This window comes from Oncorhynchus gorbuscha, linkage group LG05 (genome assembly GCF_021184085.1).
Source record: "Oncorhynchus gorbuscha isolate QuinsamMale2020 ecotype Even-year linkage group LG05, OgorEven_v1.0, whole genome shotgun sequence".
Taxonomy (NCBI): Eukaryota; Metazoa; Chordata; class Actinopteri; order Salmoniformes; family Salmonidae; genus Oncorhynchus; species Oncorhynchus gorbuscha.
In genome coordinates this window covers 75,054,810-75,070,468 of record NC_060177.1, presented here as the reverse complement: position 1 = coordinate 75,070,468, position 15,659 = coordinate 75,054,810, and positions in this window count along the sequence as shown.

The following is a 15,659-nucleotide window of genomic DNA, read 5'->3' as shown; positions in this document are numbered from 1 at the left end:
CTCTCTCCCCTATCCCCCCTTTTCTCTCTCCCCTATCCCCCCTTTCTCTCTCTACTCTCTAAACACACATGCACTGCACTCCCCCGTCTCACCTTGGTGCACAATCAATAGTCACATCACATCTGCCTTGCAGATTATACTGTTTCTAGCTGAAAACAACACCTGCACCCAAAAAAGGCCAGCCCTCTGACATTTCTGTTGTATGGGTATCAGGAACCGTACTGCTCACAGTTCTGATTTCATTTGTTATTTAAAGATCAAATTAAGTGGTGTTTAATACATTGTAAATCCGTTTGCAGCAATTTAATTCCATGAAACCAAATTACATTAGCAGTTATCACAATTTTCTGTTCAAACATATTGTTTCCCAAAGATATGACACATTGAGTTAATTAAACAAAATTTAGTTTTGTACCCCAATTATGTTTATTCCCCAAGAACATTGCTTCTTAGATTAATTTGCTCAAAAACATCAACTGCTTAAAGACTTCACTGTCATTTTTGTGCCCATATCTCTACAAGACTATTCATTGACAGGCGCCAGTTCATATATATATATATATATATATATATGCTGGGATATCCAAGCCTACAAGATAAAACATAATACCCAAATTAATTTAACAATCCATCAAGTTTCAACAATTTATACAGACTTTAGGAAATCATCATCTGCATTTCAGTAAGTAGTTGACAGTGTGAGTTTCGGATCTATTTGCCATCTCCAGCAGGGAGCCTTGATTCTGCAAATGGAACCAGACTAAACAAGACCCAGAGGACAGGTTAATCTATGCACAAAGAGGGCTTACCTGGTGTAGTTTCCTCGCCTGCAATGAGCAAATGGAGAGAGAGAGGTCTTCTGTTAATTGCAGGGATGCATCAATGAAAACATAGTCTACTGTACCAATGGAGCTCTAATGAACTACTGACAACACCAAACTGAGGAATGGGGAAGAGTTGTTCTCTCTCAGCCCCCCCCCCCCCTCTCATCTCACACTCTCTTTCTCTAACCAGACAACTGGGATTGAGGCTGGGCCACAGGCTGGTTTGGGTGCTGGTGGGGTTGACTGATCAACCTTCTACAGTGATATGATTACTCTATATGTGACCATAGGAATTCCCTCACTCACACACATACCCTTCAGCTGACCAGGGCATATTTATATTGTCAGTTATACAGTTTTTTTTACAATTAAATTGAACACTGTATGCCGGTTCCACCATCAATGAGGTGTACTGATTTCGAACACTAGTTTCCCCCGCCACACACAAATAAACCAACTGTTATATACCTTCTGTCTAGAGAAACTACATGGTCATTGATTGTCACTGTCGTAGGCTCATCTTCTTGGATTTAACTTCACTTCGCTCTCTGAATCTGCCATCCTGAATCGCTGGCAAAAGGAAGGGTGTTGTACCAAAGAAAGTGGAATGCTAACAGAATGTGGGGGGGCACCTGGATTTGTATTTTATATTTGGAATCGCATTGTCTGAAAGAGATTTACACGGTTAGCAAAATGCCACGCCAGAATAAGCCTACACGAAACACAGGGCTTAATGGAAGTGTTTCTAAAATCCTCTATGGGAAAACTGAATGGTCAAAAAAACGATTGTAACCATTTCCCTGTTTAACCGCTAGATTTGATGGGCATTATGACTCATACTGTGGTACTCTATGATGGTATTACCCAATAATTGATATGTACACTAGATGACTGACAGGGGGCGCTGTTTTGAAGTCACTGCACCTCTCTCTTTACACTCCCCCACCATTGTAAAACATATTTTGGAAGCTATAGAAATGCATTTATTAATGTCTATATTTGTTTTTTGCCACATTTATTCTACTACAGACACCTTAATGCATACTTTTACATAATATTATGTGAGCTAAACATATATATTTTTTTTATCCGTATGATTTTTGAAAGTTCTAATGTTACTGTCCCCACTACAACAACAAAATAGTTAAATACATGTCATTTTGTCTTCGAAACATTCATTGAAATACTGTAGAACGAACTCTACTTGAGGACTGCCAGGCAGGTAGCCTGGTGGGTAGGAGCGTTGGGCCAACAACCGAAGCTGGATCGAATCCCTGAACTGACAAGGGAAAATGTGTCGTGTCTGCCCCTGAACAAGTCAGTAAACCAACTGTCACCCGGATGACGTGGATGTCAATTAAGGCTGCTCCTCGCATTGTGTGATCCCTCCTTAACCCATAAGAAGTTGACTGCTTTAAAATGGTGTAAGTACTCAACAGCAAAGTCCATGCAAAAACGTGTTATTTCCAAGCATCTATCTCAATAGGTTTTACTGATCAGAAAAGGAAGGGATGATTGGTTTTATATCTTTTAAAATAACCTCATATGGGTTCTTCTAATTGTTCAGATTTGTGTATATCAGCTACCAATCACATTGCATTTTATTTATAGTCCTATTGTGATTGGTCTCTGGAGCAATAAGAAGCCATTTCAAAAGGGTCCTTGCTATCCAGGTTCCTTGGGACATTGCCTGAGAGGGTAATCCAGTAAATATTGTAAGTGAATATGTAAGAACTCAGTACTATGCTGTCTTGGATATATTCACTGATGCATCTGAGGACCCTAAAACAGGGAGGACAGGTGCAGCTTTTAGTGTTTCTGAGTTGAAGGGAACATTGATAAAAAGAGCAACAGATCATTTATCTGTTTACACAATGGAGTTGTTATCTGCTCTGTCTCATCTGCAGCACTGATGAGTTTAAATGAATTTGTGTCAAAGGAGCATCCAAGATGCATCATATGTGATTATGCAGTGCCTGTTTAGGATGAGACAGCTGGGGGTAATGCTAGCAGTGGCGTGTATTCATGGGTGCCATGAGAAGCCATACTTCCCCCAAAAATGTACCAATATATAAATTCTATAGCATAAAACAATTGATCTTGCGTCTCTCTGTGTTTCATAATTTTCCTTCAGTTTGCAAGAGGCTGAATGTCTCTCACAGGAGAAAGCATCCGAGCGAGTAAAACAGCGCCCCTCTGTCTCTCTACGTGTAGGTCATCTAACTGATGCTGTCTGGTCCAAACCAGCATGACATCGTTGCCGCCCGTAGCATTGAAGGAAAGGGAAGCAAGCTGAGCACTTGGCCTCCCTTGATACCTCTATAAAAAAAATGGCCAATCAGCGTTGAGCTAAAGTGAGCGAGCTCAACTGTGAATTGTCCTGGCGCACCAACAAAAAGTGTCAATGGAAGCCAGCTTGGATTTAGCGTAAGTCCTATCAAATCCCATTGAGAGCATATGTCATTGACAGGAAAAACTTGAATTGTTGCATTCCAGCTAGCTAAAATTGTCTGGTTCCTAAATTAGCCATGGATGGAGATACGGATTTGGACTTGTGGTTTTACCAAATTCTCTGTACTGGCCAATATTTATAAAGGCAATTCTGATCCAACCATTAATTCATACATTGTCGTGCCCCTGGCCTGGGAGGATGGAAGTTCAGTATGTAGCTAGATATAAAAGGCTAATGTTAACAAGCTAACGTTGCCCATGAATGGAAGTTAGACTAGCGAGCAAGCATTTTAAACAGGTAGCCTAGGACAACAACAAATTAAAAGGTGTACTGTATGACAGAGTGATAGACCGTTCCCTACAAGTAGGGTGAGTCAACATGTTTTTCTACTTGCACGAACGTGCGCACACACACACACAGAAATCAGAATCATGGACAGCCACACCATATTTAGTTTAAGTTGATTGGACTAAATAGTTTTTGGTATCTTGTAGTTGTCACTGTATTAGACTAAGCAGAGGTGATTTGATGATGTTGATATGTTAAAGTTGAAATGGTGCTGGAATAGTGGAGGCAGCTCCTGTTTTCTTTGTGACTTGTGGTGACTCTATAACTCTGTGTTGTCGTATGTTGCCATGCCATGCTATGTTGTTGTCTTAGGTCTCTCTTTAATGTAGTGTTGTGGTGTCTCTCTTGTCGGGATGTGTGTTTTTTCCTATCTCTTCAAGAGAGCGAGAGTTGCACCCCTTCTGAAAAAACCTACACTCGATCCCTCCGATGTCAACAATTACAGACCAGTATCCCTTCTTTATTTTCTCTCCAAAACTCTTGAACGTGCCGTCCTTGGCCAGCTCTCCCGCTATCTCTCTCTGAATGACCTTCTTGATCCAAATCAGTCAAGTTTCAAGACTAGTCATTCAACTGAGACTGCTCTCCTCTGTATCACGGAGGCGCTCCGCACTGCTAAATTTAACACTCTCCCTCTGCTCTCATCCTTCTAGATCTATCGGCTGCCTTCGATACTGTGAACCATCAGATCCTCCTCTCCACCCTCTCCGAGTTGGGCATCTCCGGCGCGGCCCACGCTTGGATTGCGTCCTACCTGACAGGTCGCTCCTACCAGGTGGCGTGGCGAGAATCTGTCTCCTCACCACGCGCTCTCACCACTGGTGTCCCCCAGGGCTCTGTTCTAGGCCCTCTCCTATTCTCGCTATACACCAAGTCACTTGGCTCTGTCATAACCTCACATGGTATCTCCTATCATTGCTATGCAGACGACACACAACTAATCTTCTCCTTTCCCCCTTCTGATGACCAGGTGGCGAATCACATCTCTGCATGTCTGGCAGACATATCAGTGTGGATGACGGATCACCACCTCAAGCTGAACCTCGGCAAGACGGAGCTGCTCTTCCTCCCGGGGAAGGACTGCCCGTTCCATGATCTCGCCATCACGGTTGACAACTCCATTGTGTCCTCCTCCCAGAGCGCTAAGAACCTTGGCGTGATCCTGGACAACACCCTGTCGTTCTCAACCAACATCAAGGCGGTGGCCCGTTCCTGTAGGTTCATGCTCTACAACATCCGCAGAGTACGACCCTGCCTCACACAGGAAGCGGCGCAGGTCCTAATCCAGGCACTTGTCATCTCCCGTCTGGATTACTGCAACTCGCTGTTGGCTGGGCTCCCTGCCTGTGCCATTAAACCTCTTCAACTCATCCAGAACGCCGCAGCCCGTCTGGTGTTCAACCTTCCCAAGTTCTCTCACGTCACCCCGCTCCTCCGTTCTCTCCACTGGCTTCCAGTTGAAGCTCGCATCCGCTAAAAGGCCATGGTGCTTGCCTACGGAGCTGTGAGGGGAACGGCACCTCAGTACCTCCAGGCTCTGATCAGGCCCTACACCCAAACAAGGGCACTGCATTCATCCACCTCTGGCCTGCTCGCCTCCCTACCACTGAGGAAGTACAGCTCCCGCTCAGCCCAGTCAAAACTGTTCGCTGCTCTGGCCCCCCAATGGTGGAACAAACTCCCTCACGACGCCAGGACAGCGGAGTCAATCACCACCTTCCGGAGACACCTGAAACCCCACCTCTTTAAGGAATACCTAGGATAGGATAAGTAATCCCTCTCACCCCCCCCCTTTAAGATTTAGATGCACTATTGTAAAGTGACTGTTCCACTGGATGTCATAAGGTGAATGCACCAATTTGTAAGTCGCTCTGGATAAGAGCGTCTGCTAAATGACTTAAATGTAATGTAAATGTAAATGTTATTTATTTTGATCCCAGCCCCTGTCCCTGCAGGGGGCCTTTTGCATTTGGTAGGGCCTCATTGTTCTTAACTGATATGCCTAGTTAAATAAAGGTTACATTTTTATTTTTTATTTTTTATATCTCTGTAGTTCTAAATCAATAGTTGTTTAGTTGTCCGAAACTAAACAACTATGGTGGAAACATTAACTTGCTTGACCATGCTGTTGGTCATGCAATATGCTTTGTGGACTTCACTGGACAGAGGTCGCTATCCAGTTTTGTGATAAAACAAAGGTGTGGTGAATGTATTCTGCCATTGTGCCTTCTAATTGTCTCAAACATCCTAGTATTACATTTACATTTACATTTAAGACTTTAGGCCAATATATCATCCAGTGGAACAACCACTCAATAGTGCAAAATATTTTAAGGCAAATTAATTAACATGTTGTAAAGTAAACAAAGGGGGTGCTCGCTCCAAGCAGGCTCTCAAACATCCTAGTATGATATGATGATGTTGAAATCCTGATATGAAAATATCAATCAGTAAAGCAGAAGCTAATGAGATAAAATGAACAGTGGTTAAAAACAAATGTCAATAGTTGTGGAACAGGGAGGGCAAGGGAAGATAACTGTTTAAGATCCAGGAAAAGGTGGGGGCAGGGACGTCCTCAGGTCGAAAGAGAAGGGAGAAAAGTGTGATCACAAGGCTGAGACTGGGACACACATGGCTCAACAGTATATTGACATTGGTAGGAAAACATCTGACTGGGAGGAATGATCACTGTCAAGAAGAAGGATGCCTTGGAACAACTTGACATCACCCCATTGAAATTGCGTTAAAATGGTTAAGGAAAGGGTGTCACACCCTGATCTGTTTCACCTGTCCTTGTCATTGTCTCCAACCCCTCCAGGTGTCGCTTGTTTTCCCCAGTGTATTTATCCCTGTGTTTCCCGTCTCTCTGTTCCATTTCGTCTTGTATGTTCCATGTCAACCAGCGGTTTTTCACGTTCTCCTGCCTTTGCTCTTCTCTTTTTTCAATTCCTCTCGGTTTTGACCCTTGCCTGTTTCTGGACTCTGTACCCGCGTGCCTGACCATTCTGCCTGCCTTGACCTCGAGCCTGTCTGCCACTCTGTACCCGCCTGCCTGACCATTCTGCCTGCCTTGACCTCGAGCCTGTCTGCCACTCTGTACCCGCCTGCCTGACCATTCTGCCTGCCTTGACCTCGAGCCTGTCTGCCACTTTGTACCCGCCTGCCTGACCATTCTGCCTGCCTTGACCTCGAGCCTGCCTGCCACTCTGTACCCGCCTGCCTGACCATTCTGCCTGCCTTGACCTCGAGCCTGTCTGCCACTCTGTACCCGCCTGCCTGACCATTCTGCCTGCCTTGACCTCGAGCCTGTCTGCCACTCTGTACCCGCCTGCCTGACCATTCTGCCTGCCTTGACCTCGAGCCTGTCTGCCACTCTGTACCCGCCTGCCTGACCATTCTGCCTGCCTTGACCTCGGGCCTGTCTGCCACTCTGTACCCGCCTGCCTGACCATGCTGCCTGCCTTGACCTCGAGCCTGTCTGCCACTCTGTAACCGCCTGCCTGACCATGCTGCCTGCCTTGACCACGAGCCTGTCTGCCACTCTGTACCCGCCTGCCTGACCATGCTGCCTGCCTTGACCACGAGTCTGTCTGAAACTCTGTACCCGCCTGCCTGACCATTCTGCCTGCCTTGACCACGAGCCTGTCTGCCACTCTGTACCCGCCTGTCTGACCATTCTGCCTGCCTTGACCTCGAGCCTGCCTGACCATTCTGCCTGCCTTGACCACGAGCCTGCCTGCCATTCTGTACCTCCTGGACTCTGAACTGGTTTTGACCTTTTGCCCGTCCACTTCAAATTTTCTTGCCTACTCATTTTAGTATTATTAAACATCTAAGACTCCAACCATCTGCCTCCTGTCTCATCTTGTGTTATGATAAAGGGTTAAGGTAAGGGTTTTGGTTGGGATTATGGTAAGGTTTAAGGTTAGGGTTTATGGGCGTCCCAAGGATGCTGGATAGCACTAACTATTTCGAAGGGTATATAAAATCTCCACTGATTTTAGTAACAAAACACCCCCAAGTAAAACTAACTTTTCCCTTTTTTTGTCAAAGCGCAGGTAGTCTGTGATCATTTCCGCAAACACTCAAGCTGAACAATTGTTGCATGAAAAATACAGACCCCTTGATAGGGTCGACAAGTATGAAGGTAGGTCTACTTACCAGAATGCTTTTGAGCTGTCTGTCACTCCTCTCCCCATTCACATGGTGTCCTTAGTGACCATTGCTCAGTGGCCTACACTGATGGAGAGGTGGGCTGCATTGCAAGCATAGGCAAATAGAAATTGCCTAAGCATTAGATGTCCAATGCAGTTGTTTTTATCTCAATATCATTTCTGGCTAACAAGTAAGTACATTACTGTGATTGTTTTCTATTAAAATGGTAAAAACAAATAGCTTCTTAGCAAAGAGCAATTTCTTAAGCAACCATTTTGCTAGGACTTGATTGGGAGTGGCCTAAGTGGGGAGGGGAAAACTGTTGTCATGAATTCACATTGGAAGAACATCTCCATCCCACCAAAACAGACATTTGCTTGGAAATAGGCTACAATGACACCAACATTATGTGATAAGGAATAAAGCAAGATATATGGCCTACTCAACTCAATTTTATTATTTTTATTTCACCTTTATTTAACCAGGTAGGCCAGTTGAGAACAAGTTCTCATTTACAACTGCAACCTGGCCAAGATAAAGCAAAGCAGTGTGACAAAAACAACCCAAAGTTACACAAACAAATGTACAGTCAATAACACAATAGAAAAATCTATCTACAGTGCAAATGTAGGGAGGTAAGGCAATAATTAGGCCATGGAGGCAAAATAATTACAATTTAGCATTAACACAAGCGATAAATGTGCAAATGATGTGCAAGTAGAGATACTGGGGTGCAAAAGAGCAAGACGATAAGTAACAATATGGGGATGAGGTAGTTGGGTGTGCTATTTACAGATTGGCTGTGTACAGGTACAGTGATCGGTAAGCTGCTCTGACAGCTGATGCTTAAAGATAGAGAAGGAGATATCAGTAATTTTTGAAATTCGTTCCAGTCATTGGCAGCAGAGAACTGGAAGGAAAGGCGGCCAAAGGAAGTGTTGGATTTGGGGATGACCAGTGAAATATACCTGCTGGAGCGTGTGCTATGGGTGGGTGTTGCTATGGTGACCAGTGAGCTGAGATAAGGCGGGGCTTTACCTAGCATAGACTTGTAGATGACCTGGAGCCAGTGGGTTTGGCGACAAATATGTAGTGAGAGCCAGCCACCGAGAGCATACAGGTCACAGTGGTGGGTAGCATATGGGGCTTTGGTGACAAAACGGATGGCACTGTGATAGACTGCATCCAATTTGCTGAGTAGTGTTGGAGGCTATTTTGTAAATGACATCGCTGAAGTAAAGGATCAGTAGTATAGTCAGTTTTACGAGGGTATGTTTGGCAGCAATAGTGAAGGAGGCTTTGTTGCAAAATAGGAAGCCGATTCTAGATTTAATTTTGGATGGCTTATTGTGAGTCTGGAAGGAGAGTTTACAGTCTAACCAGACACCTAGAATATGTGGACAACTACAAATACCTATGTCAGAACCGTCCAGAGTAGTGATGCTAGTCGGGCGGGGGGGTGTGGGCAGCAATCGGTTGAAGAGCATGCACTTAGTTTTACTTGCATTTAAAAGCAGTTGGAGGCCTCGGAAGGAGTGTTGTATGGCATTGAAGCTCATTTGGAGGTTTGCTAGCACATTGTCCATGTGTACAGAATGGTGTCTGTGTAGCAGTGGATCAGAATCACCAGCAGCAAGAGTGACATCATTGATATATACAGAGAAAAGAGTCCTGCCCAAGAATTGAACCCTGTGGCACCCCCATAGAGACTGCCAGATGTCCGATTTGACACGCTGAACTCTATCTGAGAAGTAGTTAGTGAACCATGCGAAGCAGACATTTGAGAAGCCAAGGCTGTTGAGTCTGCCGATAAGAATGCTGTGATTGACAGAGTCAAAAGCCTTGGCCAGGTCGATGATTATGGCTGCACAGTACTGTCTATTTTCGATGGCGGTTATGATATTGTTTAGGACCTTGAGCGTGGCTGAGGTGCACCCATGACCAGCTCGGAAACCAGATTGCATAGTGGAGAAGCTACAGTGGGATATGAAATGGTCGGTGATCTGTTTGTTAACTTGGCTTTCGAAGATTATAGAAAGGCAGGGCAGGATGGATATAGGTCTATAACAGTTTGGGTCTAGAGTGTCTCCCCCTTTGAAGAGGGGGATGACCGTGGCAGCTTTCCAATCTTTGGGGATCTCAGATGATATGAGAGGTTGAAAAGGCTAGTAATGGGGATTGCAACAGTTTTGACGGATAATTTTAGAAAGAGAGGGTCCAGATTGTCTAGCCTTGATGATTTTTAGGGATCCAGATTTTGCAGCTCTGTCAGAACATCAGCTCTCTGGATTTGTTGAATGAGAAGCAGGAGAGTGTGGGCATGGGTAAGTTGCTGCAGGGGGTGCTGAGATGTTGGTAGGGGTAGCCAGGTGGAAAGCATGGCCAGCAGTACAAAAATGCTTATTGAAAATATTGATTATTGTAGATTTATCGGTGGTGACAATGTTTCCTATCCTCAGTGCAGTGGACAGCTGGGAGGAGGTGGTCTTTGAGTTTGAAGGTACAGTATCACATTGAGTAAATCCCAAGAGAGCTGCTCTTATCTGCCCTTACTGCTTGAGAATAAGCGATTGAATGGAGTTCATGATTTAATAGAATTTCCATATCTAATCTCAAAGGCTAATATGGAAGTATATCTCCTTTCATATGGATGACAAAAATGGCATTTATAATTTGAGTCCTCGGAAAAGGATACAATGACCTCTGCCTTTGCTGTGATAATATGTATGGCCATGCTTCAGTAGGAAATGAATGATTTGATCTTATATGGACTGTCTCACTACATCAGAGGTAGACAAAAGGAAAGGGGATTCCTAGTCAGTTGCACAACTGAACGCATTCCATGTTCAACCCAACCCCTTTGAATCATAGAGGTGTGGGGGGTGGCTGCCTTCATCAAGGTCCACATCATCAGCACCAGAAGAGATTTTGTTACCTCAGGGATTCGAACCAGCAACCTTCCAGTGACTGGCCCATGGCTCCTGGGCTACCTGCCACCGGCTGACTTTTGTTGGAGCGGATGGTTGGCTGGCCGAAACAACATAATTATAATAATTTGTACACTGCAAATTGACCACAACTAAACCCTAAATAGCGATTATATATGAACAATAACAACACGAATACAGTTGAAGTCGAAAGTTCACATACGCTTAGGTTGCAGTCAATAAAACTTGTTTTTCAACCACTCCACAAATGTCTTGTTAACAATCTATAGTTTTTGCAAGTCAGTTAGGACATCTACTTTGTGCATGACACAAGTAATTTTTCCAACAATTGTTTACAGACAGATTATTTCACTTATAATTCACTGTATCACAATTACAGTGGGCCAGAAGTTTACATACACTAAGTTGACTGTGTCATTAAACAGCTTGGAAAATTCCAGAAAATGATGTCACGGCTTTAGAAGCTTCTGATAGGCTAATTTACATCCTTTGAGTCAGAAGTTTACATACACTAAGTTGACTGTGTCATTAAACAGCTTGGAAAATTCCAAGAAAATGATGTCACGGCTTTAGAAGCTTCTGATAGGCTTCTGATGGGCTGATAGTTGTACCTGTTGATGTATTTCAAGGCCTACCTTCAAACTCGGTGCCTCTTTGCTTGACAAATTGGGCATCAAGACTTTAGAAAAAAATGGTAGACCTCCACAAGTCTGGTTCATCCTTGGGAGCAATTTCCAAACGCCTGAAGGTACCACGTTCATCAACAGTAGGCAAGAATAAACACCATGGGACCACGCAGTCGTCATACCGCTCAGGAAGGAGACGCCTTCTGTCTCCTAGAGATTAACGTACTTTGGTGTGAAAAGTGCAAATCAATCCCAGAACAACAGCAAAAGACCTTGTGATAATGATGTAGGAAACAGGTACAAAAGTTTCTATATCCAAATTAAAATGAGTACTATATTGACATAACCTGAAAGGCTCAGCAGGAAGAAGCCACTGCTCCAAAACCGCCATAAAAAAGCCAGACTACAATTTTCAACTGCACATGGGGACAAAGACTGTCAGGATTTGGCCAGGGTTGTTCCGGTTTTTGGTCACTAGATGCCCCCATTGTGCCTTTTGACCTTTTGTTTTCCCTTGATCCCCATTATTATTTGCACCTGTGCCTCGTTTCCCCTAATTGTATTTAAACCCTTTGTTTTCCTCAGTTCTTTGCTCTGTGTTTGTATGTCAGCACCCAGCCCTAGTACTCTGTGAACTCTTATTGATCCCGGTGGACTCTCTTGTGGAATTTTTTTTTGTTCTTGTTTGTTTGTTTTTGTTCTTGTTTGTTTGTTTTTGAGTATCTTTTGAGGCTTTTTGTGCTTTACCTTCCACCTTGTGGATTTACCTTTTTTGTCTTGGAGGATTACCTTTGTTCTTGTGGAATTCCTTTTGAGGTTGTGGAGTTACATGTTTTCCTGAAGAACTTAACTTTTTACTTCATTAAATACACCGTCTCAAGTACTGCTGTGTCTGCCTCATCTTCTGGGTTCTGCAGACTATTCGTGGCTCAGTTGGTTAAGTGACTGTTTCTCACTCCGGAGACCCGGGTTCGCAACCGGGTCCTGACAAAGACTGTACTTTTTGGAGAAATGTCCTCTGGTCTGATGACAAAAGAATAGAAATGTTTGGCCATAATGACCATCGTTATGCTGGGAGTAAAAAGGGGGAGGCTTGCAAGCCTGAAGAACACCATCCCAACCGTGAAGCATGGGGGTGGCAGCATCATGTTGTGTTTTTTTTTGCAGCAGGAGGGACTGGTGCACTTCACAAAATAGAAAATTATATGGATATATTGAAGCAACAACTTAAGATATGAGTCAGGAAGTTAAAGCTTGGTCGCAAATGGGTCTTCCAAATGGACAATGACCCCACCCCAAGCATACTTCCAAATTTGTGACAAAATGGCTTAAGGACAACAAAGTCAAGGTATTGGAGTGGCCATCACAATGCCCTGACCTCAATCCTATAGAAATTTGTGGGCAGAACTGAAAAAGCATGTGTGAGCAAGAAGGCTACCCAAAACATTTGACCCAAGTTAAACAATTTAAAGGCAATGCTACCAAATTCAAATTGAATGTATATACATTTCTGACCCACTGGGAATGTGATGAAAGAAATAAAAGCTTAAATAAATCATTCTCTCTACTATTATTCTGACATTTCATTCTTAAAATAAAGTGGTGATCCTAACAGACCTAAAACCGGATATTTCTAGTAGGATTAAATGTCAGGAATTGTGAAAAATGTACTTTAAATGTGTTTGGCTGAGGTGTATCTCACATTCCGACTTCAACTGTATTTCTTGACTACCTAGGTTTTCAAGCCCCTGTTAGAATCACCTGTGACAGCGATTACAGCGTCTTTCTGTTCACATCTCTAAGAGCTTTGCACACCTGAAATGTTCAATATTTGCGCTGTAATGGGATATTTTTTTTAAACCGTGTGAAACTGTCCTATTATAATGTCCTGTTCTTCTGAGTATAATTTGGTATTGAATACCAGTTTGCTCCTGTGTCCTTGTAGGAGAACTGAAAGTCCCACCCAAGAACAGGAAACTATAAAGATTCGTGCTTATCACCCAATGCTTCGGAATTCAGACTATCTGCACTGCGCTGTGTAACTCTGTTCTCATGAGTTCACAAAAGTAAAGAATCTTTGACTTGGACTCCAGCAAATCCTTATTTTATAATATCCACCACAGCACCTTATTATTTTTTAAATTCTTCAAACTCTGTCAAGTTTTGTTTTGTTGATCATTGCGAGACCGACATTTTCAAGTCTTGCTATAGATTTTCAAGATGATTTAAGTCAAATCTAACTGTGCACAGGAACATTCAATGTCGTCTTGGAAAGGAGCTCCTGAGTGGCGCAGGTGTCCATAGCTGGCCACAATTGTTAGGGGAGGATTTGGCCGGGGTCATTGTAAATAAGAATTTGTTCTTATTAACTGACTTGCCAAGTTAAATAAAAAAAGTATATTTGGCATTGTGTTTTAGGTTATTGTCCTGCTGAAAGGTGAATTTGTCTCCAAGTGTCTGTTGGAAAGCAGACTGAACCAGGTTTTTTCAGATTTTTTTCCTGTGCTTAGCTCTATTCTGATACTTTTTATCCTAAAAAACCCTCATCCTTGCAGATGACAGGCATAACCATAACATGATGCAGCCACCACATGCTTGAAAATATGAAGAGTGATGTGTTGTGTTGGATTTTTCCCAAATATAACACGGTGTATTCAGGACATGTTTTGCAGTTTCATAGTGCCTTATTGCAAACAGGATGCATGTTTTGGAAAAATGTTATTCTGTACAGTGTTCACTCTGTCATTTAAATTAGTATTGTGGAGTAACTGCAATGTTGTTGATCTCTCCTCAGTGTTCTCCTATCACAGCCATTAAACTCTGTAACTATTTTAAAGTCACCATTGACCTCATGGTGAAATCCCTAAACGGTTTCCTTCCTATCCAGCAACTGAGTTAGGAAGGACGCCTGTATCTTTGTAGTGAATGGGTGTATGATAAAGCATCCTAAGTGTAATTAATAACTTCACCATCTACCAATAGGCACGCCTCTTTGCGAGGCATTGGAAAACCTCCCTAGTCTTTGTGGTTGAATCTGTGTTTGAAATTCAGTGCTCAAATGAGGGACATTACAGGTAATTTTATGTGTGGGGTACAGAGATCATTATAGTAATTCAAATCATGTTAAACACGATCATGCAACTCATTATGTGACTTAGTAAATGTTTACTCCTGAAATTATTTAGGCTTACCATAACAAAGGGGATGAATACTCATTGACTCAATACATACTCAATTCAGTTTTTAATTTTTAATTCATTTGTACAAGATTCTAAAAACATAATTCCACGTTGACATGATGGGGTATTGTGTGAAGGCCAGTGACACAATATCAAATGTTATTGGTCACATACACATATTTAGCAGATGTTGTTACGGGTGTAGGGAAATGCTTGTGTTTCTAGCTCCAACAGCAATATCTAACAATTCACAACAATACACACAAATCTAAAAGTAAAATCATGGAAATAAAGAAACATAAATACTAGGACAAAAAATGTCGAAGTGGCATTGACTAAAATACAGTAGAAGAGAATACAGTATATACATGTATACTGTTTTTCAGTCTCTCGGTCCCAGGTTTGTTGGCCATGTACTGACCTCACCTTCTGGATGATAGCAGGGTGAACAGGCCTTCACTCGGGTGGTTGATGTCCTTGATGATATTTTTGGCCTTCCTGTGACATAGAGTGCTGTAGGTGTCTTGGAGGGTAGGTAGTGTGCCTCCAGTGATGGGTTGGGCGGAACGCACCACCCTCTGGAGAGCCCTGCGGTTGTGGGTGGTGGAGTTGTTGTGCCAGGCGGCGATACAGCCCGACAGGATGATCTCAATTTTGTATGGCGCTGGAGAAGAAGCCTGATGTTTTACATGTCTCCATCCATGTTAAATGTGCAACAAGAGGAAAAAAACTCTGGAACACCTTTACTCCACACACACATACAAAACTCTCCCTCGCCCTCCATTTGGAAAATCTGACCATAATTCTATCCTCCTGATTCCTGCTTACAAGCAAAAATTTAAGCAGGAAGCACCAGTGACAAGATCAATAAAAAAAGCGGTCAGATGAAACAGATGCTAAGCTAAAGGACTGTTTTGCTAGCACAGACTAGAACATGTTCCGGAATTCCTCCGATGTCATTGAGGAGTACACCACATCAGTCATTGGCTTCATCAATAAGTGCATCGATGACGTCATCCCCACAGTGACCGTACGTACATACGTACCCCAACCAAAAGCCATGGTTTACAGGCAAGATCCGCACTAAGGTAAAGGAAAAACTGCCCCTTTCAAAGAGCGTGACTCTA